Source organism: Mercenaria mercenaria, chromosome 8 (genome assembly GCF_021730395.1).
Source record: "Mercenaria mercenaria strain notata chromosome 8, MADL_Memer_1, whole genome shotgun sequence".
Classification (NCBI taxonomy): domain Eukaryota; kingdom Metazoa; phylum Mollusca; class Bivalvia; order Venerida; family Veneridae; genus Mercenaria; species Mercenaria mercenaria.
In genome coordinates this window covers 61,247,940-61,275,924 of record NC_069368.1, presented here as the reverse complement: position 1 = coordinate 61,275,924, position 27,985 = coordinate 61,247,940, and the positions used below count along the sequence as shown (strand labels likewise).

Here is a 27,985-nt window from a genome sequence, read left to right as displayed (position 1 = left end):
TGTGTCCTTGGCAAACTACGGAAACAAATACAGACAAAGTCAAACTATTATACTACGTTGAAGGAAGTATCGAGCTGCAACAATCATACCATTCTATTGAAAATGTATCTCACATCATTGATGGCGATGTTTTCATAGTAGATTTCGTTGCAGATTCATACTTTTCCAAAACAATCTAGCTTGTCGAAAGAAAACGACGTGGAACTGCACAAACACGTCTGTTTTACCGTCAAAAATATCAAAACATCCGCAGAATTGGAAATATTTCATGAGCAATGATGACAACAAAACTCAATTATGTTCAGACAGCTTAACAGGTGGGACGTCAACATGTATGCTCCGACGACGTTTTGGAGGACGGAGAATCATTTGTGTTTGCAGTATAATGGTCATCCAAATATCGGAACATCAACAAGGTTAGGTACGAAATGTTTGTCAAGAAGAACGGCAACCAAGACGGCGTTCTTGATAGTTCCGATGGCATAGACATGACCTTGTTGCCACCATGTCAGACCAGTCAGCTATCAGTTACTTATTCATTTATTTATATTAATCTACAAAATTTTTAATATACATATTTGCGTAGCTATTGTAAAAAATAGGAACACTTTATTTTTAATAGACGCAAATTTCATACAATCCCTTAATGTCTTTTTACATTAAATTAATACTTTTGTAGTTTTATTCATATAACATTAAACGACCTTGATCTTTTCTTTAAGGTGTATATTTAGTTACATGCCCATGAGAATAGCCTTTATCTTCTTGGTGTTGATAAAAATTGCTGCGACTTGATGACGAACAACAGTTAGTGTACAACTTGAGGACAAAAAAAAATGTTCCTGATAAACTTGTTGACATATTGTGCAACACTGACATAAACGAAACCAGTGAAATTGATGAAGATTATGAGCTAACCAATATTGACGATATCTTATAAGATTCAGACAGTGATGGAGAGTCATAACTATGAATGTTCTAGTATACTGAATAGATAGAATATATGGTTTATTGAAAACAAAGAATAACCTTGACATGATATACAAAGACAATGACTGAAAATAATAACAGCAGCATTGTGACAGGATGGACGTACCGGGGACAATAACTATCAGAACAAATCAACACCCATTACAATATTTACAAATTTATTTACATCAAATGATTATTAACAATGAATAAATAATAAATGAAAAAAAAATCTGATTATAAGAAAGAAAGAAAATCTGAGCTCAATATCTCTAGATATAAAGTTCTAACACTGACAGTTCCGTTTTAACGTGACGTAGCACAGTTGTTTCCGTTAATTTCGAACTTTAAGTAGCACAAAAATACAACATATCTTCAAGTAAAGTCCCTTTAAACCGTGAATACGTTGACTCCGTTTTGGCTCCCTATGATGGAAGGTGATTGGATCCCTGAGCTGACTTCAGTGGATCACAAAAGTCATCGACTTTGCGGTTTACGGCACAACCATGGGACGAAAGCTCTGCGCTGGGAAAATCACATCCAGGCGAGTGAAGACAAGTGAACCTCGGGCATTGTACTTCCGGGTTGTGACATCATCACCAGGTAAAAATCGTCTGGCGGAAGCAGCTAAAATATATAACATATGGTAAGCTACATAGCAAAACAAATTAATCAGGGCATAAAACTGCTCCTTTGGGTACACCATACCTCCGTAGGCTCCCATAAATAACACGTGCTACTTATACAAAATATATGTGCTACTAAGTTCATACGTCACGTGATTAAAATACGTCAATTATTACCTGCATTATTTCTAAATTGAATTACTTAAAAGTCTAAAGTCAACGTATGGAAAAGATATGAAAAGTTTATGATGAAAAATTCTTGATACGAAAAAGATAAACTGCAGCTATTATTTACAACTACAAATTTGCACAATACAATGCGAATTGAAACGATATACAATAGCTGGTATCAATATAATATCAAATGCCATACAACAAAACGGACACTGTTTAGATGTGCTATAGACTGGCACACAATTATTTCAAATTACAATAACATGTTATATACATGATACTAGACTTGCCACATAGATTTATACATTACAATGCAATGCAGATATGGCGTTTCATAATTAACAACGAAATGTTTGACATATGTTTTTGACAAAGAGTACTTTACAATTATCACGTTACACAAATTTCAGTACAAATCTTACAGCTTATATAAACGAAACATTTTAGACTCCTCTTTCGGGATAATTTACAAAAGTCTAAAAAAATTTAATAAATTATCCTGACATACCGAAACTAGCCAAAATCACATGCCGAAAAATAAATGTTACAGAATTCTGTAGAATGACCAAAAATTTACTAAATAAAAATCGTAATTCCAAAATTATACAAAAATCTAACAAATAAACTTTTTACCTCGTTCGAGCATAAATTTCTACCAAGAAAAATAAATTTGAAGTAGATTTGTCTAATGTCGAAATGTGGTGTGCGCTAGGCATATCTAGACCAGTCTATTTGCAGGGTAATGTCCCGCCAAATACTAAATTTCATGGGCTTCACGGCTTATGCGTGTACTCCGACTGTTTTTATTTCCACGGAAATCACGATATAGCCGGGAAATCTGACTACTTTGACGCGGATTGAAATTGACAATTTAAGGCCCGTTTAGTGGTTTTGGGGATAAAAACACAAATTACTGAAGTCTAAAAAATATCATCTTTCTTATTACTGAACCGAATTTTGAATGGAAATTTAAGTTAGGAAATACAGAAAAACATGAGAGGTATTTTATACGTAAAGTCAGACATTTACCTCAATAAGTAAAACATTTACAAAAAGATGATACAATGCCTGCATTTACACTACAGATACAATGAGGCCCGTATGTCAGTTTGTGACAAGCATATTACCGATTACGGTAACATATTGTAACATAAATTACACTTTTCCATTCAATTAATTAACATGACATTTGATATCTAATTGTAGAATGATTTTATTGATTAGTTAAAAAGTTTCTTTTCTAAACATAATACTAAATAACAACCACTTTATCATGTTTAAATGAAATATTATGAAAATCTTGATTTTATGGTAACGTATTTTACTGTACAAAAGTATCATCTGTTATTATTCAGCATAAAAATGTTTACTGTTTAAGCATAAGAACATTGATACAGAAGTAGGCATGAGTATGCAACTTTTAGACAGATCAAATAGTAAAACATCATGTTTAAATAACATATTTTGGTGTTTGCGTCTACACGTGTATTGTCACGTAAATAACAATGCCAACAAGGCGACTTTGATAATAAAAAAAATGGCATGCCAATATCTGTCTAATTATAGATTAAACATATCAAAACTAGTTAAGAAATTGCTTTGATTTAACGATATTCATACTTTTTTGTTCCATATCATTTATAGAAGTACTAATTAATTTCAAACAAGTAGGTAACGCACATTGATAGGCCGTAAATTACAAGCGCCCCAACAGCCAATGGCAGACAATTTGATTTTGTGATCTGTAGAATTCTACTGCCTTATACTCTATGTATTTTAACATGTCATACTAGTTCAAGAATGAGCAAAACATCTTTCTAACTGCATATTATGAAATAATATTTGTGTTCTTTAATTATGTTTAAGCACTGGTCTATGTGTGTCTGTAATTGCAATCACTAAACGCTAAAGAGGCAATTGTTCAACCACAGTTCTATAAAATACATAAAATACATAAACTGAGCTGTTTGTCTATCAATTTCCAAGCAAATATAGTCAAAAATAAAAGAGAACCATTAGTTTGAAATAGAAAGTCTTCTGATGTATAACAGAAGTTCGATGAAAGTCTATTTTGGGATGGGGTTACTGCTAATAACTCACAAAAAGCTACCACCAATGCAATGCCATCACATAGTTTCTGAATTGTCAGATATCCAAAAATAGCATTGAGTTTTAATCCCCTCGGATGGTTCCGCTGGCCAAAACTACTGGGTCTGGCTCATCGACTATATAGGCTTTTCGATTTGCCGTCTACCGAGAAGAGCTGTACACCCCTTCTAATGTCCGAAGATGTATTCAAAACGAGCTCCTTGAAAAGACGCATGTTGCTTCTGGGTTGGAATTCGATATGTAAGCAGGTTACAAATGATGCCCGCATGGAAATATTCATTTTTCTGATCTCGATAAATATATGCTCATTCGGGCTGTCTGTCAGCATCTGTTGATCAAACTAGTAGAAACTCTTAACTTTCCCTGAATATAATATACGTTGTTTGTAAACACCAGGACCATCTCCAAAACTTCCAACGTGTTTATCTGAAATGTTTAACAAACAGAATCCGTTCTTATGCTAAGAAGAAGTTTGCTTTGTTTTGTTAGACAAACTTAGGTGAAGTGAACCGTATTTCAAAGTACAAAAAACTACTAAATCATGAGATATTGAATTTATATTTTAAGAAATAAAATGTAAAGATGTTGAAAGGTTTGAAGTTCAAGACCATTGTTTTGAAAAAATCTTACGAAAGATGAATTACCGAACAGTTATATTTTGTAGTTATTGCATGTCTTTGTTGAAGATTTGCCGTCTTCTCTTCAAGATTAATTTATCGTCTGTTAGTTTCCAGGCATATTTTACCCCTAGATTAATGTAAATAATAGACATGCCTATCATAAATGAGTGGAGTTTTGCAGCTAGAAGTATTAATGACCAAGCCAGCATCGTTAAAAGAAAACGTTTTAAAACTTATATTACGCTGAAGTAAAAAAAAAAGTGACTTGCGAAATATTTCACAAATTTTCCTTAATGTAACCAGTCTTAAATTATTTCCATTATAGTTTTAACATTATGGAGGCAAAACGATCACAAGTTGTTACTTTCACGCTTAGCAATTTTAGGCACTGGTCTCCAGATTTTCGCTTGAAGTTCGGTCATGTTTTGAACATTACAACACGATTGTTTTGTTTCTTATCTGTCTTAAAATGCCAAATCAAGAGAGTAGTTTTAAACCTTAAGAAATATAGCAATAATTCTTAATATCTATTTTTTTTTTTCATTTTTGTTGTCGTACGATCTGGAGGTCAAAACGTTTAAAACAGGTTTACTAATGTACTGCGTGAAATCATTATTTCTAAAACGGATAACTAAATTTCCTTAAGTCATGTCCAAATAAATCACAAGTCTTGTCGGCGCCAGGACATGAAGGCATGATACATGTATGTTTTAATTAAGTCACACAACATGATTCTTCCGATACCAAACTGAGCTAGATCGCTATGTATATTTTCGTACACTGTTCGGAAAATTTTTCCTTATGTTTGGTTGAACACACCTACAGATTTAAACGTCAAGATCGAAACGTAATGGATATCCGGCTTGAATACGAGCATGCGTAAATATCTTCTTGACAGATACGGGAGCAGATGTTTCTTCTTTGTATTTTGGCGGAAAAACAGCACGTGCCTTCCATGATGTTCTTCGGTATAAAAATTACGTATATTTCATGTTATTGTAAATAAAATGCTCTACAACCAAATGAAAATGCATTCTTATGAGCTTGAATTTATATCATGTGTGTTCGTCCATCACAGGTTCTTATAATTTCTTTTTATTCGAATTCTTAATAAATTCATGGTTTCAGCAATAAGAAAGGATTTTAACGTTTAAACACTAACAGGTATGAAATGACGATACGCTTGTTTCACTGGTTCTTTTGACTCACTTCTTGAAGTAATTTGGCGAATCTTCGACATTTTTGAGATGTAGAAAGGGAAAACGGTAAATTCTTCAGACATCGGTTATCACAATAGACCTCTCCATGTTTCGTTTTTTTGTGTACACTTAATACTGGGGGAAGTGCGGTTGGAAGAAAATAAGAAAATATGGGTGGTGTTTTTCTTTTCTTCAAAAAGTGCCTTCCGACACTCCCATACAATTGATTCTGAAACTGTCCTTATAACATTCACTTATTTTTATCAACTACATGTACGTATGCGCACGATTCGATATCAAAGTGTACAATTAATTTACTCTTAGTTATATTTGCTTATTATGTGTTCTCCTTGTAGAATGAAGAACAAACACGTATACATATATCAAATTGCATGTGACGCTTTACGTTCATAGCATCTAACGTCAAAACGTTTAGTTATACGTCCAAAATTCGGAAGGACAGTTTGTCTTCAACACAATATTGTGAAAAACTGAAAACACAAAGTTCCATTTTCTATTTGACATTTCATTTGCAAATTGATCACTTCTGCTGAAAATCAGACTTTTAATGGGCCTTTAGTTTTCTAAAGATGTCACTTTTGCGTATATTTGCCGATTTTTTTGTCAAAGTTTTATATCAGAAGGAACATGGGTTGATTTCTTAAATGACAAATATCCGTTGAAATATGATGCGATACCACTTATAAATACACTAGTCCTAATATAAATTAAATAAAGTTTCAAAATGTAAAGTTTCGCTGATTTTAAATTGTAATTAGGCATTTTAGAAGACAGAAAAAGGCGGATTTTGGGCATTTTGGCGCCCTAAATTGTGACATTCGTGGCGTCATCACTGATAACGTGTTGTTGACAAGAGCGCGGAAAAGTATTAAGGAAACATAATGATACAGTTGGACCAAGTTTCATCAAAATCGGAAGGAATGTCATATTTGACGAATAAGGTATCGGCTCCCCTTAAAGACACCACAAAGAAACGAACTGTGGCCAAAAACATGATGAGCATCTAACCTCACTCATATTAAAAGCAGATGGTCCAACTGATAGTGAAGACAAAGAAACGCAAACAATAAACAAGATGTTAATGGGAGCACAGTCTTGGAACGGTCAGTAACGTAGATAAAGGAAATTTCGGGTTTAGAAACGTTTAGAGCATGCCACCCACGCACTTACCCTATCTTCAACAAGTTAAACAATACAGTGTAAATAAGTTAGACAATGCAGTGTAAATAAAGCAACTCCGTGCTGACAAATGCCCTAACATTAGTGACAACATACCGAGAAGTATATATAAAACAAAACATATTGGAATATAACTTTTAAAGGCACGTCAAAAGAAGCTTAAATTTCCACTGCCTCCGTCAATTCTACCGGATATATGACAGAAAGCTTCCTTATCTCTTCCATCATCGACTCATTTGCGTTTATGAACCCCCTTCCTTTTACTATGAGTGAGTTTGTTTTAGGTCATCCCTAGGCGGTGACGCACTGTATACCTACTTGTCCGTTTGCTTAATCTGTGTGATATTCAATAGCGGAAATAATGAAATATGATGCCTTTTCTTCACATTTAATAATTTTAATCCAGTTGAGTAGCAAAACATGATGTAAAAATATGTCATCAGAAGTCATACTGCACTGTTGGCGTTAGTAACTTCTTTTGAGCATTTTGCGATGTGCCCTCTAGTATAATATCTAATAGTACATTTTAAATTCCTGTAATATGCTAATGACTTGGATAGTAACATACCTTAAAGCAATGTGATCAGCAAAACAAACCTTTAAAGAAAAGTATCAACGCATTTACTAGTCCTTCACCCGTGACGTGTTCTGTTTTTGTTGCCTTTGGACATCAACCGCCTGTATTGGTAGTTTCCTCTTCCGCATCTTTACATAACTGGTAAAAATAAAGTTCAAGTATTAAAGCATTAAAATAAGAGAAAGACACTACAATCTAAATTTTGGCGTTTACACGTAATGATTGTTTTTAATTAAGTAAGACCTATTTCCTGAAAATATTCATGGAAACCATTACGTTCTTGTTAAAAAGCATCATCAATCGACGCTTACATTTTTTGATCTTGCAATACATTAAACCAAAAATTAAATGCGACTTGAGGGTAAGTGCGAGGTTGGCATGCCCTAAACGCGTTCAAACCCCCAGTTTCCTTTATTTAAGTTACTGACCGTCCCAAGGCGGTGCCCCTAACGGGTTGTTTTGTCTGACTTGTATTGTCTGTTGCGTATGTTTTCTTGTTTGTTGTAAGCATTTTTCCTCCGCCCCACGCCCCCTATTGCCCTCTCTTTTCCCTTGCTTTTACGCTACTTGTTGCATCTCCCCCACTTTACTTTTAGTAAGTTTTCGTGGCACCCCTTTGTTTTGGCAGCCGAGTCCCAAGACGGTACTTGATTGTTTTTCCTACGTGTTTGGGTGCGTTTGTATGCTTGTAAGTCTATAACGGTGCCCTATTGTTTTCTTATGTGTTGCTTGTTTGTGTCTCTATGTTATTCAGTTGATCGAAGCTGTGTGTTTATCTTTGGTACATAAGTGTCTGCGCTATTGTGGTTTACGTTGTAGTGCGACTATTTTTAAAGAACATGGCATTCCTTTGTATATTCGTCCTTCTTCAACTTTTCCCTTCTGATTCCTACCTCACCCGCACCCCATCCCCCCAAACCCTACCCCGACCCCATTTCGCTCCTTGCCGTTTCCTTCCCATCCATCAATATTTAGCATAATTAAATATGTACTTGTTGGATGTTTGAAGCAACCCGTCTGAAATATTTTTCCATTACAGCTTCTTTTTGTTGTGGGCCTGCTGTGTAAATGCGTGGCTCTGGGGCTGTGTTTGTGGTGCTCTGTGTTTTCGAGAAATCTACCCTTACCTATTATCGTTTGATATTTGATCTTTGATCCTATATCTGAAATTGTTTAATTAAGGGATAATGGGTGTTGCACTTTCCACTACTTGTCACGAACAGACCCTAACAAGCCAAGTGTGGTAAGTTGGCCCAAAGGGTCCAACAAATTACAAGTTACCTTAATACCTACTGGTCAAAATTCTCATACATTGTATTGGTAATTTTGTTCACAAGAACGATATGAATGTAAAATTTGCGACTGTTTAAAGCCGAGAAGCTGTCGTAAAATAAATATAAGAACCTTTTTATATAATTCAATGTTTGAGAGATTCTAGTATGTCATTGGCGAAGTCTGTATCTAAACTTGTAAATAATTTAAGGCCCTACTGATGGAAGTAAAACAAAAAATATTGCCAGACAATATCGAGGCGGTGCTACAATGATTAATATATGTCTAAATCAATTAGTTTCTTATATGTAATGTTGGATAAATTCAAAACTATGCTTTCTTGGATGTACTATAGAAAACTCTCCGGTTTTTATATTGCGTACCGGCAAATATATAAATTATCATTAGGTAGTCATAAACAAGATGCTTGTTGTACGCATCTCAAAAGTTTTTTTTTGATCGACTGCTATACAGGCTAATTTTATCCAATGCGATAGTTTTGGGAATTTTTGTCAACGGCCGTTTTATTGATACCTTCGCAGGCATTTTGTTTCGGCTTCGGCCAGTTTTATATGGTTGCCGTTCGCATAATGATAAAATCAATTTATTTGATAAACCCTGATAGTGAAATATTTGGAAGGACTGTCAAGCGATTTTGTAATAAGTATGATCATTGAGACAGGTAGCCGCATTTCGACTGTAGTTAACCTAAAGTTCAACAAATTTATTAGAAGTATTTTAGCGTGTGCAGTTTTGTACCTCGTAGATCTTTCGTTACAATATTCGCTAGACTAGTCCTCTGTGCTCCCTTTTGCATACATGTCTTCGATTTTGTTGAATAGTACCCTTGACCCTACCACCCCAAGAATGTGAAAGTGTTCTTTGTGTAACAAGTAGCATGCAGTAGATATGACAGATCTCGTTACAGATATACAACTACATAATTTTGTTGTAAAGAATATATAAGCTTTATCTTCATATATCTATTGAGCATGTCCAAGGATTATCACATGCTTTTCTATATATCTTTTATACTTAATCGATTTGTATAAATCAGGAATGTATAAACTTCTACTGCTAAAATCGGACTAACAATATATTTGGATAGATTAATAAGAAATGCATAAATATCTTTCTTTTTCAAAGGCTTGTCAATATACATTCAAAGCATAAACTGTTAAAATAGTCACACTCTTAAGTCAACATTCTACTAAATACATTGAGAGAAAGTTTTTGAAATTAAAATTTTATTTTAAAATTCATATAAGCATGTAACTCACTATACTTCAGTATTAAAAGAACTGCAGAGACTTATATTACTGAAGTTCATATTCGAAGTAATGTTCATAAGATTGCTTTTCATTAACCCTGGTTTTGAAACTAGTAGATCAATAGCGCTGTTCTCGTCTCTTGTTTTTCAGAAAAATAACAAGAACGATTCTACTATGGGTTCTCTTCCTGTACGTTTCCTCCCACCTCATCAAATACAGACATGAGTTATTCAAGTAAATGAGTGGCGAGTGAAACATATTTTTCATCCTGCTTAAAGGTTCCTGTTCTGCCAGTTAATTTTCTTTTTATCCACCATTTTTGATGATGAATTGCAACTTAAATTGGTGGAACGTTGCAACTGTTGTTTTTAATGTTATGTATATGTCATCCTCCACCCACCGCCCCCCACCCTTAGGCATTTTTTATTAGATTGGCTGATGACTACACTTTCACTCATAAAGTTTCCTTCAACAAACCAAAATCATTTCAACAAGAGACCCTCTTTTCCATTTAATAATTTTAGGTTCTCATCTGGTAATAATTCTGATACAGGAAGTTCGCAAAAGCTAAAATTTTTAGGTGAAACACCTGCTGAAAATACAGATAATAAACCTGCTGAAAAAGCCTTGTCTCTATCTATTGCAGTTATTGCAAGAAACCTGGACAAATTTACTCGCAATGTTTTTTCTATAAAGAGGAAGCAGGGAAGAGATGAGGCAAGAACATCAGACCTTACCTCTTTGAAGTCTAAATCCCAGCCTTGTACTGAGATTTATACTGTTATTAGGGTCAAGGACACCGATTCGGGTCCTATTATGAAGGTTTATGAGTTATTTATATCTGATGGTTCTATATCACTTATCAGTGATTCTACCCTGTCTACTCCTATTAAAGTCCGAGGGATACTGGAGATTCTCACTCCTGATCGTGCATATGTCCTGCCTTTTTCTGAGAAGACTTTCTGAGAAGAATACAAATGTACTTATCCAAGGGGTGGAGTGTGGTTTTGTTTTTGTACCCCTCCATAATGTTTAAATAAAGCCAGATTTGGTTATTTGCCCGTGACTGCGGTTATAAGACCTGATTCACAATTAAAAATGTTCACTTATTGTTAAGAAATGACCTAGTTGGAGGTAAGGTTGTTGTAAATATGACACACCTTGTTTGGATCTAAAACCTTATCCTGTTGATCCGGATAATCCTGACCTTTACCCTTCTTGTGCAATTACCCGTTCTATGGCTAAGAAAGCCTTTGAGAGTTATCTTGTGTCAGACATTGATTTGTCTGATACTTTTATCAATGAAACATTTAATTCTGAGACAAATTATTTGTTTCTTCAAATCTGTCTGTTCAACAAACAGACTCTGACAACTTCTCTGATCATTCCTTTTTTAATGGCCAAGGTCATAACTCGCTGTCAAGGTTGCGGCTTATTTATGAACAAAAATATGATCCTGACGTTTCATTATTATCTCAAAATGATGCTAGTGTAGAAGAAGCTTCACAAGTCACTGTCTGCTTTTTTATTAAACATGGGATTTTGATGAGAAAATGGCGGCCACAAGATGTCCCTGCTGATAATCAATGGACTGTTAGTTATCAAATTGTGGTCCAAAATGTTTAACGTCAGGAAATTATTTCCCTGGCTCATGAAACAGCCATGTCAGATCATTGCGGTGTAAATAAAACATATCACAAACTCTTGAATCATTTTTCGGGGTCTAATTCAAAATCTGATGTGTGCTGATTTTGTATGTCTTGTCACACATGTCAAATGTTAGGCAAACCAAATCAGAAAATACCTTAGGCACATCTTCAGCCAATACCCGCATTTGATTAACCATTCAGTAGAATCATAGTACACTGTGTTAGTCCCTTGCCTAAAACCAAATCAGGGAATCAGTACCGTCGACAATCATGAGTGCTTCAACAAGATTTCATGAAGCTATTCCTTTAAGGAACATTAAAGTTAAATCCATTGTTAAGGTTTCTACTGATTTTTTCACATTTGTTCGTCTCACAAAATCTGTTCAGTCTGACAAAGAATCTAATTTTATGTCTAACATATTTCAAAAAGTACTGTGTAGCTTGGGCACAGAACAGTACAAATCTTCAGCCTATCACCCAGAAAGTCAAGGTGCCTTAGAAAAATGCCATAAAACATTTAACAGTATGATCAGGACATATTGTTTTGATACAGAAAAAGACTGGGATAAAGGTATTCATATTTTGCTATTTGCGGTCAGAGATGCTGTACAAGATTCACTTGGCTTCAGATAATTTGAATAAGTGTTTAGGCATACTGTTCTTGAACCTTTAAAATTATTTAGAGAAAAAATTATTTCAGAAAATGACAGAACTAAGTTATTAAAAGCTTTTGAAATGGCACATTTAAATTAACAATCTACTCAAAACAGAATGAAACTAAGATATGATCAATGTGCTGAGGAAAGAACTTTTAAACCAGGTAATAGTTTTGGCACATTAACATATCCCTGGTAAACCATCACAAGCTAGATATTATTGTCCTAATACTGTTTGAAAAGAAGTAAAGTGATCATAATTACATCATTAACACTCCTCGGAGGCGCTAACAAAAGCAGCTGTATCATATAAATATGTTAAAAGAATACATTGATAGAGATATATCTGTCCCACATCCTGTTATTGTTAGTGTACCTGTTCGTGAGGAAATTGAAAATTCAACTGAATGCTATTTTCGAACAAAATAACATGACTATCCATGATTCAATAAACCTTCAAAATTTAGACATTCTACAACACCTGGCTGAGAATCTTTCGTATTTGGAACCTAAACAAAAAGAACAACTGAAAAAGCTTATCAATGAATAGAAACATTTGTTTCCGGATGTACCTTCAAGAACTAACAATATTTTTCAAGACATGGAACTTACAGATTCTACTCCAATTAAGCAACATCCATACAGAATGCACACACACACACACACACACACACACACACACACACACACACACACACACACACACGCACGCACACCCACAATCAACAGATTAATCTTAAAGAAGAAATTCAATAATTGTTGGACATTGATTTCATTGAACTAAGTAGCAGTGAATGGAGTTCTCCATGTATTATTAGAGAGTTTGAGATTTCAACCTTCGCCTTCCTCTTCAACGTCTCTTGCGAAGTTAACGTATGAAGTTGAAGTTTGATTAAAATTCCTTGAGATTTCAAACATTAGAATGAACCTTACTTCTTTTAATCCGCCCATTCAATGTATCCGTAATTATGATCGTTTTTTTAGTGCAGTTTGATACCAATTGTCCGAAAGGGCAGGAATTTTACAAAAGGTTTTAAAAATGAAAATAATGAAAATTAAATGAAAAAAAAAAAACATTTCAACTAATATAATCATCGCATGGATATTAGAGCGATTACCTAAAAAAACACGATAAAACAATGTGAACAATGTGTTGCTCCAAACATTTAGGTTTTATATGAAATTATGTCAGTATAGTCAGTATACAATGCGCGGCTGTAAATCATACACGAGAGGAAATAAAAATGATTATTACATACCTAAAATCATTTTCCATTGGGTTTCAATGGACCGCGATCGTGCAATATTTTTCCATATCACGACGTTGAACGCTTTCATATCGGACTAGTCCCAATCCGTGACTCTAGTTACCTCCCCTGACGGTCCGTCCATTGCGAATCTCGTTTCTTTAGATTTTTGTTGCTATTGTGTATTTGTTTAATTTGTAATTTATGCAACATTTTTTTTACTTTTACACTTTGATTAATCTGACCTATTAGATACTGGCACGTAGTAATTTATCAGACTGAAATGAAATGAAAGTTATTATTACGTCATGAGTTGGACTAATATAGGACGTGGAATGTTTTCTTAACGTTGTAATGGAAAGAATCGCGTGATGTCCATGGCGTCCACGCGCACGTTGCGACAACAAGTTGATGTCATTTTCGCGGAAAATGTAATGCGCGTCAGTTTGATTTGTTTATTGCATTTTAGGATAATTTTTTTCCATATTTTTTCCTGTCTTTCGTGATAGAACGATAATTTAGATATAAATTAATCATTTGATAGTGGATATGTAATAAAAAGGTTATCAACTTTGTATGTGGATATATGCACTCGTTCTTTCGCGGACAATATTGCGCACCTAAAGTCGCGCAATATTACCGCTGCAGAACTCGTGCATACATCCACATACAAAGTTAATAGCCTATTATGAGCATATCAAAGTGATAATGACACACTGTATGACTCTGTGTAATGCCAAACTTTCAGACAGCACAATATGATTTTAATATACTATTTTATAGGTAAAGCATCTGCGGATCAAGGACTTTTTGTTAGAGGGACACCAACATTAAAGAGGGGGTCACCCATATCAGCGGGGGGGGGGAGGGGGTGGGGGGAAGGGGGAGGGGGGAGTGGGGTAGGGGGTAGGGGTAGGGGAAGGGTAGGGTCACACCGAGTTTCAAGACTGACTTTCTTTGTAAAACGTAAAAATCAAAGGGGGGATTAACCAACAATGACTCTCTGCCAGGATCTGGTTCCGTGCCTTTAAAAAATGGAGTTATCCCATACGGCTAACAGGAAAAGTCTGTCATCATGATATAATTAATCTGAAATGGTCTGATACTTCAAAAGAATGTTCCGTCTTTCAAGTACCATTTTATGTTTATAATTAAAACGCAATTATCGTATTAAGTGCCCGACAGAAACAGATTGATTTTATTTGGATGTGAAAATAAAATGTTCCACCAAATGATAATCGCGCGTAATTATTTATTTTTCAAGTAAAATGACTGTCATGCCATGTGCCTCCATCCAGATTTCAGTCTTTGATGCCGAGTATGTGGACAGAGTAGATGTAAAAAGAATGAAGTTTCGAATCTCGTGATATCACATCTTCGGACGTTCAAAACTTCACTTCATACGACAAAAAGGCCCATCTGGTATAATCGAAACCGCCTGGGGACACAAATATGCCGTAGAAGTTAAAGTTTGAACAAAATCTCAAAGTTTCTCAAAATCAGTTGATAACTTTATACTTCCAGGTTCAATTCAATGTATTTAGTTAAAATCACTAGCCATACAAAACTTCATTATTCTTATACCTATTGATAGTGTTTCGCATCAAATTTAGTCTAATTATATATATGGATAATCAAATAACTTAATAAGTAGAAATCCTGAAACTAAGCTTTTTTATTTCGCATAGAAATAAAGCGGAGGCTTAGGCTTACGTGATATTACATGGAAAACATTAGTAGCAACGTGTGATTTTAATAAAATACACGCATGTCGGTGACGTCTTACCCAAAATATATATGAGAGACGTTGAAGGGGAAGGCGAAGTTTGAAATCTCAAACTCTCTGTTGTTCCAAATCTGACAAACGTTATCGCTTATGTACAGATTACGGGAAAGTTAACGGCGTCACAAAAACTGATTCGTTTCTAATACCTAAAATTGATGATTGCATCGATAACATTGTACAGGCAAAATTGTAAGGAAATTTGATTTGTTAAAAGGATTTTGGCGAGTTCCTCTCACAGAAAAGGCTAAACAAGTTTTGGCCATGGTTACACCGTTTGGATTATTTCATTACAAAGTTATGCGATTTTGTATAAGAAATTCGACTGCAACATTTCAACGACCTGTAAATTCCATCAATTCTGAACTTAAAGGATGTGATGGATACATTGATGATGTCATCATACATCACGGCAAAGTCATCTACAGACGTTCAGGTACTTCTTCAAGAGAGTCAGGGAAGCTAAGCTTACAATCGATTTATCAAAAAGTGAATTATGTCAAGTTTTTGTTACTTTCTTAGGACATGTTATGGGTGTATCAAGTAAAACTCGTTGATGCTAAGGTTGAGTCAATCTCTGATTTTCCAGTTCCAACCAACAAAAGACATATAATGCGGGTTTTTTTCTCGGCATTGCTGGATATTACAGTAAATTGTGGCCAAATATTTCTACCGTTGCTAAGCCTTTTACCAATTTACTTCCTAAAAAGTCATTTTTTCTGCAATGATAAATGTCAAAAATCATATGAAAATTTAAAGGCCTTACTCAAGAGTGAACACGTACTTTTGCATCGAATTTTGTAAAACCTTCTAAGTTAGCAGTATATGCTAGTGATATTGGAGCTTGAGGGGAATTGCCACAAGAAGACAACTCCGGGATCCATCACCCTCTCTGTTATTTCTCAAAGAAGTTCAGTAAACATCAGAGAAATTACTCTACTATTCGAAAAGAATGTCTAGCTCTTATTTTGGCTATGCAGCACTTTGAAGTATATTAAAGTGCAGTCACATACCGTATTGTTGTCTTCAGTGACCACAATCCTCTCACTTTAATTAACAAAATGAAAAACAAAAATCAGAGATTGCTTAGATGGAGTCTTTCACTCCAAGAGGAGTCTATTTTGGATATTCAGTATCTCAAGGACAAACCCAGTCTTGTAAGAGATGCCCTATCCTAGATTTGAACCAAGGTTTCTATATCATAAAATAATTGTTATCTAAAATATTTGTTATAATTGTAAAATGATATATTTAATGTACTAAGTAAAAGTGCTGAAATTGTTAAAATAATATATTTCTTTTTTATGCATTCTGTATGTTTAATCTATATTATGTTGTAAAATTAAAAGAAAGTTTTATTATTTTTATGCCCCCGAAGGGAGGCATTTCAGTTTTCAACTGTTTGTCCGTTATATTGTTCGTTCGTTCGTCACAACGTTAACTTTTTGCATGAAGGCACGTTACTCACGAACCACTGCATCCAGGAACCTTCAAATTTCACATGCTAATAGTACTTATTGTGTACACGACTTACTGACTTTGGGATCACCAGGTCAAAGGTCAAGGTCACAGGGGCCAATGTTAACATTTTGCATGAAGGCACTTTACTCGCGAACCACTGCAGCCAGGACCTTCAAACTTCAAATGCTGATAGTACTTATTGAGTACACGACCTCTACCGATTTTGGGGTCACCAGGTCAAAGGTCTAGGTCACAGGGGCCAATGTTACCTTTTTGCATGAAGGCACTTTACTCGCGAACCACAGCACTCAGGACCTTCAAACTTCACATGCTGATAGTACTTATTGAGTACACACCCCTACTGACTTGTGGTCACCGGGTCAAAGGTCATGGTCACAGGGGCTAAGGTTACCTTTTTGCATGAAGGCACTTTAGTCGCGAATCACTACACCCAGGACCTTCTAACTTTACATGCTGATAGTACTTATTGATTACACGACCCCTATTGACTTTGGGGTCACCAGGTCAAAGATCAAGGTCACCAGGTCAAAGGTCAAGGCGCTGCGGAGGCATTTGTCACCATTAGTGACAGCTCTTGTTCTTTAGGTATATGTCATTTGCCCCTTAGGCAATTTTTGTTTACTAACATTATTTTAAGGCATCATGTAAATTTTAATCTATAACTATTCTATTGTGTCATGTAACAATATTATACTGATAAACAATGTATGAAATTATTTTTTAGAAAATATTGTCCTTGATTTTTCTAGAATGTTCTTTTTATTGTCATTGTTACATGAACATTCTGGAACCTTCCATGAAACAATAAATAGGTTGATGTCTGACGTTAGAACTAGAACCTACAGTATAAAACTAAGATTAAAGATACTGATGAATTTTTTCTGTATTTTAGTAACAAATTATTACTATTTTGGATACCTAATATTTTGAAGGATTTCTTGAAGTATTTACTAAAATTTCTGAATTTTAGAAGTTATTTTTGATGACAAGAATTATATTTTTTGGATATTGAACAGTGTGAAACATTGTGGAATTTATTATGATTAGATTTAAATTTGACCTGGGCAGGATTTGGATTATTTTTAGATATTAGATTGGACTTTACGGTTCTTTTACATTTTTAAAGGTATTGGTATTGTTACTTAATTTCATAAACAACATTTAGTTATTGTCAATAGTTGCCGGTTTGTCTTTCTGTCACTTTTATTTACTGTACACTCCAAAATTTCCTAACCGTCATTTTATATTGTATTACTGTAGTATATATATATATATATATATATATATATATATATATATATATATATATATATATATCACCTGTATAATTAAAACCAATGCTAGTTGTGGGTATGTTTTTCTATTTGTGTTGTTTCAAAAAGTATGTGTGCTATATACTGCAGTTTAAACCGAAGCTAGGGGATGCGCAGTCTTTTGCATACTGCTTAAACTCTCATAACAAGACTAATAAATCCAAGTCTGTCATTGATTAGCAAAATTAATTTCTATGCTTACACAGGGTCTTCTTGCAGATATTACTGATCAAGCAATCGTTAGTTGTCTGCAATATCTGGAGTATTTCAATGACAAAAGATATTTAAAACACACATATATTACTGTTTATAAATATCATTTCAAACATTATGTTATTAAGATTGTCGGGTAGGTAACAAGAGAAAATGATACACAAAATATACCAATAAATCTGGTCTTCATTTAATTATAATGTAGGATAAATTATATACTACTGGATTACCGGTTAAATGCAATAATACATATTTGATGCAAAACTTTCCATACACTAACCTAACGAAAGTGCAGAAAGTATATTTTTAGACAATTCAAAACATGAGATTTACCTCGAATGAAAATATAATGCAATTTCTTTTTTTTTTCATATTTACTACACAATGAAAGTAAACATTTTGGAAGTGTATGTTAGCTATGCAGGTAAGGTGTTGACATTTATTTGAGCAAAAACATTCAGTATTGAAATGCACTATTTTAAGCTTCATACACTTTCTGTCGTTTGGCCTAAATATTTCCTGAGTCATAATAAGGAGGTAGGTTACCTTGTTACAAGGGTAAATTCAAGTTAGTTTAACCACAGCATTTGTTTGTATTTCGCGTAATATGAAGTTTTACCTGCTACAGTTTCAACTGTTTGTCTCTGTCCCTTCAAATTCAATTTTATCCAGGTTTTAAGAACATGACCCCCTAAAGGTATTTCATATTGAATGAAGAAGGAAAATACGGATATTTAACACTTTTCAGTGTATTTTAGTTTCATTGAAATCATTAGAAGTCTGCATAATTGATAATTTTACTAGTATGCACGTTAGCTTTCTAATATAAGCTTTAAATGTATAAGTCGCGGGGCTCGTGTTTCCATGGTAACGCGTTTTCTCTCATTTTTAAAAATACCAAGCACTTTACATTGTACCCTATTTTTCTTAAAGTTTACAGTAACCATGGCAACAGAGATGTTTAAAATAGCTTATATCTTGCTTTTTGTCGTAATTTCTTATAAAAACTATTGAATAGGATTATCTTTCTAGTTAATGTAGCTTTAAAACATATTATTTTTAACGTAAGTTATATTTTCTTGTTATTTGCATTGATTCAAACAAATTTCACAGCTTAGAATACATACGGCAGTACCCCTCGTGTGGCATTTTTCATGGAAAAATCGTTCAGCATGCTGCTATTATTCTCATGGATATTGTTGAAATGAAAATAAAAAGCCGAAGCTGTGTTTCTTAAATAGACCAGTGTCAACGCTTTTGAATTTTACATTTAGATACATAGGTCACGGGCTTCGTTTCCATGGTAAAATCAATTAAATTCAAGAAACCACATTTTTCTACTGAAATTTGAACAATTGTATATCTTAGATTAAGTATATAAGCAACAAATTATCAACGGAACCTGAAAAATAGGTATTACAAATCAAACTGCTAGATTTTTTATTTGAAAATGGCCGTTACAAGTAACCTTTCATCCAACTATATTCCAAATAACATTGGTTACCATCATCCATTTTCTAACAATCAGCATAACGTTTCAATATAACTACATAAAAGAAGCAAAATATTGATGATTATTCAGAGCAAAAGATTCATAACAAATATGTCAGCAAATATTGGTTATTTGAAAATAGTTAAAATAAAGAAAATGCACAGAATTACGTACTTTCAAGATAAAAGCTATTACTTTTGCGCGGTAACTGACACGTAACGTCATGACGTCAATGACGTCATTTTAAGGCAACATTGTTTTGAAGCGTTTCTGCGGCAATTGATTCATTATTTCTGCATTATTAAACCAAAAAGTATCAGATCGGAGGCAGGTTCATGATTTGTTTTCAGGAGAATGAATATACAAAACATTTAATTTGTCGTAAACGTCGTCGTAAATCGTCACGTTAGCTTCCGGTTGGACATGCGCACATACAAATATGAAGGTAACCTACCTCCTTATGCAAATATGGGAACATTAGCCTTTATATATCCGATATATACTTAACATTTACTTATACTCAATACTTGTTTTGACAAAAAATAAAATCGAAAGTAAATTCATTAAACCGTGACACTTATAACACGGTCACACTAAAAATGAAATGTCATGAACCGCGTAAATGTCTTGCTTTTTTGTATGATTGAAAAAACCCAAAGTCTTGATTAGATTATGTTCAGAAAAAAAAGCACAGCAAACACCGTTAGGGACACATTTCGATAAAGATGTCATCACCAAAATATGAACTGTAGTATAGAATATAGCAGACGGACAACCTTACACTCCAGAGATAAATTATATCCAGAATCTGATAAGGAACACTGGTATGTCTAATTGTAACAGATTTTATTTTATTAAGAATACTAAATGTAACGGAAAAAAAACAACAAGCCACAGTTGACAATAACAAAGTGTGTTATGAAAAATAGAAATAAAATGCATTAAAAATGTAAACTATTCGTAAGGGCCAGTCTATTATGCAAGACCAGTCCAGATCCCGTCTTAATCAAATTGAAATCCAATAAGTAGTAATTCCAAATTATCCATAGAATCCAAACAGAATTGAGTACATTTCAAAGAATATAAATGCTCCCTGATATTAAGGAAAATCTATTAAATGTTAAATGTCTAGACTAATAGTATTTCGTTGTTAAGAAATACAGGAAAGTTTTTCAATAAGATCTTACTAAGGATTTGCTCTGTCCTCGGACAACTTCCAATTTCAAGCATCGGGGAAGGTTCCAGCATTTTCATGTATCTCCAATACTAAAAAAGATTCACGAACAATCCAGAATTACCCAGACTTTAAAATAATTTAAAAAAAAAGACATTTTACGATTTCAATTACCATTCTCCTATAACCTAATAAGTACCTCAGATTATATATACATCTCTCAATATTTTGCAATACAATAACCCAGGTATGTACAATGTACTCAGATTGATATATAAATCAGTCTAGATATTGATCACTACATGCAGAAACCTACCGTCTGTTTATACATGTCCTGATCTATACACTATAAAGTGGTCAAGGTTGATATGAAAACGAATGGGCAATTTCAATGATACAGGGTGGACAATAAGTTTTTATTACCATTTGATGTTTTTTCTGTGCAGTTGTTATTGAAATTTATCTTAAAGTCTTAAATAAAACACCCGACCGCTTAGCTCATTAGGGAGAGCGTTGGTCTACTGATCGCGGCGTCGGAAGTACGGTCTTCGGACGGGGCTATGTTCTCCGTGACGATTTGATAAAAGACATTGTGTCTGACATTGTTCGTCCTCCACCTCTGGTAAATCATGTTGGGAAGTTGGCAGTTACTTGCGGAAAACAGGTTAGTACTGGTACAGAATCCAGGAACACTGGTTAGGTTAGCTGCCCGCCGTTACATAACTGAAATACTGTTGAAAAAAAGAAAAAAAACGGCGTCAAACCCAAAACAAACAAACCAAATTTAAATAAAACATATTTTCTGCTAAACTATATATTAAATGTGAATAAAATTGTATTTACTTAATCCTAGATTTTTACTAAATGAAAAAAGTCCTCAAAAATACATTTTACAAAATCAACCATTGCTAATTTAATCTTGTTACTTTTCTTTTAATAATCGAAACTCAAAGAGTTATTCTTTTAAATATTCATGTTTAAAAATGAGGACCAAATACCAAAATATCTAATCGTACGATGCCCTTGTATCAGTTTTGGTGACGGAACCTTCTAGAAAGCTATAGAATATAAATAAAGAACTTATTGATATAAATGATGTCTCAAAACTAGGACAGCTTTTGTGTCAACAATTAGTTATCGTTATAAAATAATAATAAGAACATATGTGAAATTGACACGCACATTAGGCCTACTGATACTATTTTCTTTGCTTTCATTTGGCGGTTATATAAACTTGATGGGGCAAAACGCATCAAATGTTCAGGAAACACTTTGTGCTCATTTCATGATGCAAAGAATATAACAATTGTGTTGCAATTTTATATCAACATATAAAATGATACGCACACATTTGGCTTATTGATATTGAAAACTGTCGACGTTGATATACGGTGACATCCATTAAAATTGTATGATTGTTGACGTAAGGTACCAGATTTAAACACTTTAAAAGAAAAATAATCGCTACACAATGTTGAGAAGTAAGAAATGAATCAGTTAAATCAAGATGTAACGTTATTTTTGACAGAGTAAGGAAGGAACGGACAGATTGATTGTACAGTGTACGTGTCAGTGAGAACTGGAAAAAGAACTGACAAAGGAAACAAAAGTGTAATGTTGAAAATGTATTGCTTTGATTATCATGGCTGAATTTTGTGAAAAAAGTTGCGGAAACATATAATGCTAACCCTCGGAAAAATCAAGTTATTTGCCTTTAACCAGCACAGAGATATTTTTAATTCTTTGCATATTTATTGCTCGACTGTTCTATGTTACAACTTTATTTGAATTACAACACCACTGTGATCTTAAGTGTTTTCTTGGTTTCATTATATGCTTCAAAAAGATCTTCTAATAGTGTTAATTACAGGGATGTAGTTAGTTTTGAAACCTTAAAGACAGGTTTATTTTCAAAGGCATTGAATTGAATTTCTAATTATGCAGATAGACAGTCTAATAACATCTTAAAACTATAAAGCATTTCCTACTCAAATACATAATAATACTGAAATGAATTCACGCAACCTTACCATCTGTGGCAATAAGATGACACAAATGGTTTGAAAGATTATGTAAAAATGTTTCTTTTTAAAGAATCAGTATCATAAATATATAGGTAAATTGTCAATATCTAAGATACTATAAAGGTACCTTGAGGTTTCATTTAAAGCTATTAAGTTGTGTTTTAGTGCTCTGTGCTTCCGAGAAATCTACCTTTACCTATTATCATCAGTAAGATCAGACTTGTCTTAGCGGTCACATGAAGAATAAAATCGCGTTCATATAGATACAGAACTTTAGTTTGATATCCAATGAAATTGGGGACAAAATTTATTTATTTGCTTGTTACAGTACATAATTTGATAAATATGTTGCCTAACGTAAACTGCAGCGCTTCACCTACTTGACAACCTGTCTACAAAATGTATTAATTAAGATATGTTTATATTACACAAACAGAATTGAAGACAGGGCTTAAACCATCACATACAACAGGGAACTATCTGAAGTCAGAATATGGTTTTTAATTAAGAAAACGGGCGTTTTCAAATATGTTTTTGTTCTGTGACGTCATGTATATATTTTATCCACGCTTGTCAAACAAAGGAAAATATACATACCGTTGTATTTGTTTCTTTTTACCATAAATAAATTCATATATGAGCCATGCCTGCATGTCTCACTTTCAAATACGAGTCATGCCTGCATGACTCACTTTCAGAGTAGAGCCATGCCTGCATGACTCACTTTCAGAGATGAGGCATGCCTGCATGACTCACTTTCCGTCATACGGAGACATCCATGGATGACTCACTTCTGTAAACGAGCCATCCATGGATGACTATGTAGCCGTGTCATCCACGGATGACTCGCTAACAAGGTTGACATCCACGGATGACTCACCTCTGTAAACGAGCCATCCACGGATGACTCACTGTGAAAGTTGACATCCATGGATGACTCACTTTCAAGAATGACATCACTGAATGACTCAAGTAATGCCTGTTATCAATTGATGTCTTATATGTCGAGTGACGAGCCATGCATGTATGTCTCAATTAAAGCACAGTCGGTTGATCCCTAGGTTTCATATGAATTTTTAAATACTGAATCTGAAAATCTCCTGTTACTTCGATTACGATGGGTTAAAGAAAATCATTCAAACTGGTATCAAAGTTTTATTATAATTTGGAGACAAGGGGTGTTGATCAGGAAGCAAGTCCAAGAAATAATCATAGATGATGCCATTTTGGGTATCATATATGTCGTGCTTTAGCCTACATTTTTTATATATTAATATCTACTGATTAATTTCATTGTTACACAACAAATCTTCTTTTTTGAAGTTGCAGCTCAACCGGAAATATATAGATTTAATCAGAATACTTTAACCACAGTAAGTTTTGATGAAATGGAAACACATGTTCAGTGGCAAATCTAAACATGCACATTATATCTCTTTGTATATCAAGCGAAAACCAGTTCAGTTTTTCAAATCTAATTGTTTATAATATTTACTATACAACATACTTATAGACAGAGCAAATCCTTAGTAAGATCTTATTGAAAAACTTTCCTGTATTTCTTATCAACAAAATACTACCAGTCTGGACCAGTCATTTAACATTTGATAGATTTTCCTTAATATCACGGAGCATTTATATTATTTGAAATGTACTCAATTCTGTTTGGATTCTATGGATAATTTGGAATTACTACTTATTGGATTTCAATTTGATTAAGACGGGATCTGGACTGGTCTTGCATAATAGACTGGCCCTTACGAATAGTTTACATTTTTAATGCATTTGATTTCTAGTTTTCATAACATACTTTGTTAATGTCAACTGTGGCTTGTTTTATTTTTCTGTTACATTTAGTATTCTTAATAAAATAATATCTGTTACAATTAGACATACCAGTGTTCCTTATCAGATTCTGGATATAATTTATCTCTGGAGTGTAAGGTTGTCCGTCTGCTATATTCTATACTACAGTTCATATTTTGGTGTGACATCTTTATCGAAATGTGTCCCTAGCGGTGTTTGCTGTGCTTTGTTTTCTGAAAATAATCTAATCCAGACTTTTGTTTTTTTCAATCATACAAAAAAGCAAGACATTTACGTGTTTCATGACATTTCATTTTTAGTGTGACCGTGTTATAAGTGTCACGGTTTAATGAATTTAATTCCGATTTTATTTTTGTTAAAACAAGTATTGAGTTAAAGTAAATGTTAAGTATATATCGGATATATAATGGCTAATGTTCCCATATTTGCTAAATATGACTCAGGAAATATTTAGGCCAAACAACAGAAAGTGTATGAAGCTTAAAATAGTGCATTTCAATACTGTTGAATTGTTTTTGCTCAAATAAATGTCAACACCTTGCCTGCATAGCCAACATACACATCCAAAATGTTTACTTTCATTGTGTAGTTAATATGAAAAAAAATAAGAAATTGCATTATATTTTCATTCGAGGCAAAATCTCGTGTTTTGAATTGTCTAAAAATTTACTTTCTGCACTTTTGTTAGGGTAGTGTATGGATAGTTTTGCATCAAACATGTATTATTTCATTTAACCGGTAATCCAGTAGTATATAATTTATCCTACATTATAATTAAATGAAGACCAGATTTATTGGTATATTTTGTGTATCATTTTCTCTTGTTACCTACTCGACAATCTTGATAACATAATGTTTGAAATGATATTTATAAACAGTAATATATGTGTGTTTTAAATATCATTTGTCATTGAAATACTCCAGATATTGCAGACAACTAACGATTGCTTCATTAGTAATATCTGCAAGAAGACCCTGTGTAAGCATAGAAATTAATTTTGCTAATCAATGACAGACTTGGATTTATTAGTCTTGTTATGAGAGTTTAAGCAGTATGCAAAAGACTGCAGTATTTAGCAAACATACTTTTTGAAACAACACAACTAGAAAAACATACCCACAATTAGCACTGGTTTTAATTATATAGGTGATATATATATATATATATATATATATATATATATATATATATATATATATTACAGTAATACAATATAAAATGACGGTTAGGAAATTTTGGAGTGTACAGTAAATAAAAGTAGCAGAAAGACAAACCGGCAACTATTGACAATAACGAAATGTTGTTTATGAAATTAAGTAACAATTCCAATACCTTTAAAAATGTAAAAGAAACCATAAAGTCCAATCTAATATGTAAAAATAATCCAAATCCTGCCCAGGTCAAATTTAAATCCAATCAGAATAAATTCCACAATGTTTCACGCTGTTCAATATCCAAAAAATATAATTCCTGTCATAAAAAATAACTTTTAAAATCCAGGACTTTTAGTAAATACTTCAAGTAATCCTTCAAAATATTAGATATCCAAAATGGTAATAATTTGTTACCATAATACAGAAAAGTTTCATTAGTATCTTTAATCTTAGTTTTATACTGTAGGTTCTAGTTCTAACGTCAGACATCAACCTATTTATTGTTTCATGGAAGGTTCCAGAATGTTCATGTAACAATGACAATAAAAAGAACATTCTAGAAAAATCAAGGACAAAATTTTCTGAAAAAAAAATTCATACATTGTTTATCAGTATAATATTGTTACATGACACAATAGAATAGTTATAGATTAAAATTTACATGATGCCTTAAAATTTGGTCAGTAAACAAAAATTGCCTAAGGGGCAAATGACATATACCTAAAGAACAAGAGCTGTCACTAATGGTGACAAATGCCTCCGCAGCGCCTTGACCTTTGACCTGGTGACCTTGATCTTTGATCTGGTGATCCCAAAGTCAATAGGGGTCGTGTAATCCATAAGTACTATCAGCATGTAAAGTTTGAAGGTCCTGGGTGCAGTGGTTCGCGAGTAAAGTGCCTTCATGCAAAAAGGTAACCTTAGCCCCTGTGACCATGACCTTTGACCCGGTGACCACAAGTCAGTAGGGGTGTGTACTCAATAAGTACTATCAGCATGTGACGTTTGAAGGTCCTGGGTGCTGTGGTTCGCGAGTAAAGTGTCTCCATGCAAAAATGTAACATTGGCCCCTGTGACCTTGTCCTTTGACCTTGTGACCCCAAAGTCGGTTGAGGTCGTGTACTCAATAAGTACTCAATAAGTAATATCAGCATTTGAAGTGTGAAGGTCCTGGGTGCAGTGGTTCGCGAGTAAAGTGCCTTCATGCAAAAGGTTAACATTGGCCCCTGTGACCTTGACCTTTAACCTGGTGATCCAAAAGTCAGTAGGGTCGTGTACACAATAAGTACTATTAGCATGTGAAATTTGAAGGTTCCTGGATGCAGTGGTTCGCATATAAAGTGCCTTCATGCAAAAAGTTAGCGTTGTGACGAACGAACTAACAAACTAACGGACAAACAGTTGAAAACTAAAATGCCTCCCTTCCGGGTCATAAAAATAATAAAACTTTCTTTTAATTTTACAACATAATACAGATGTAACATACAGAATGCATAAAAAGAAATATATTATTTTAACAATTTCAACACTTTTACTTAGTACATTAAATATATCATTTTACAATTATAACAAATATACTAAATAACATATTATTTTATGATATAGAAACCTTGGTTCAAATCCAGGACAGGGCATCTCTTACAAGACTGGGTTTGTCCTTGATATACTGAATATCCAAAATAGACTCTTGGAGTGAAAGACTTCATCTAAGCAATCTCTGATTTTTGTTTTTCATTTTGTTAATTAAAGTGAGAGGATTGTGGTCACTGAAGACAACAATACGGTATGTGACTGCACTTTAATATACTTCAAAGTGCTGCATAGCCAAAATAAGAGCTAGACATTCTTTTCGAATAGTAGAGTAATTTCTCTGATGTTTACTGAACTTCTTTGAGAAATAACAGACAGGATGATGGATCCCGGAGTTGTCTTCTTGTAGCAATTCCCCTCAAG

The 27,985-nt window shown here is 33.7% G+C and overlaps 1 long non-coding RNA gene across 1 annotated transcript; it reads right to left on the bottom strand.

The window, feature by feature from the left end:
- Positions 1–103: 103 nt before the first annotated feature.
- On the bottom strand, positions 104–21,416 carry LOC123565703 (uncharacterized). Its single transcript, XR_006689206.2, has 3 exons — positions 21,040–21,416; positions 7,495–7,612; positions 104–4,304 (listed from the first exon to the last, which is right to left on the bottom strand). It is a non-coding gene; the product is annotated as an uncharacterized LOC123565703 (long non-coding RNA).
- Between the last annotated feature and the right edge of the window lie 6,569 nt (positions 21,417–27,985).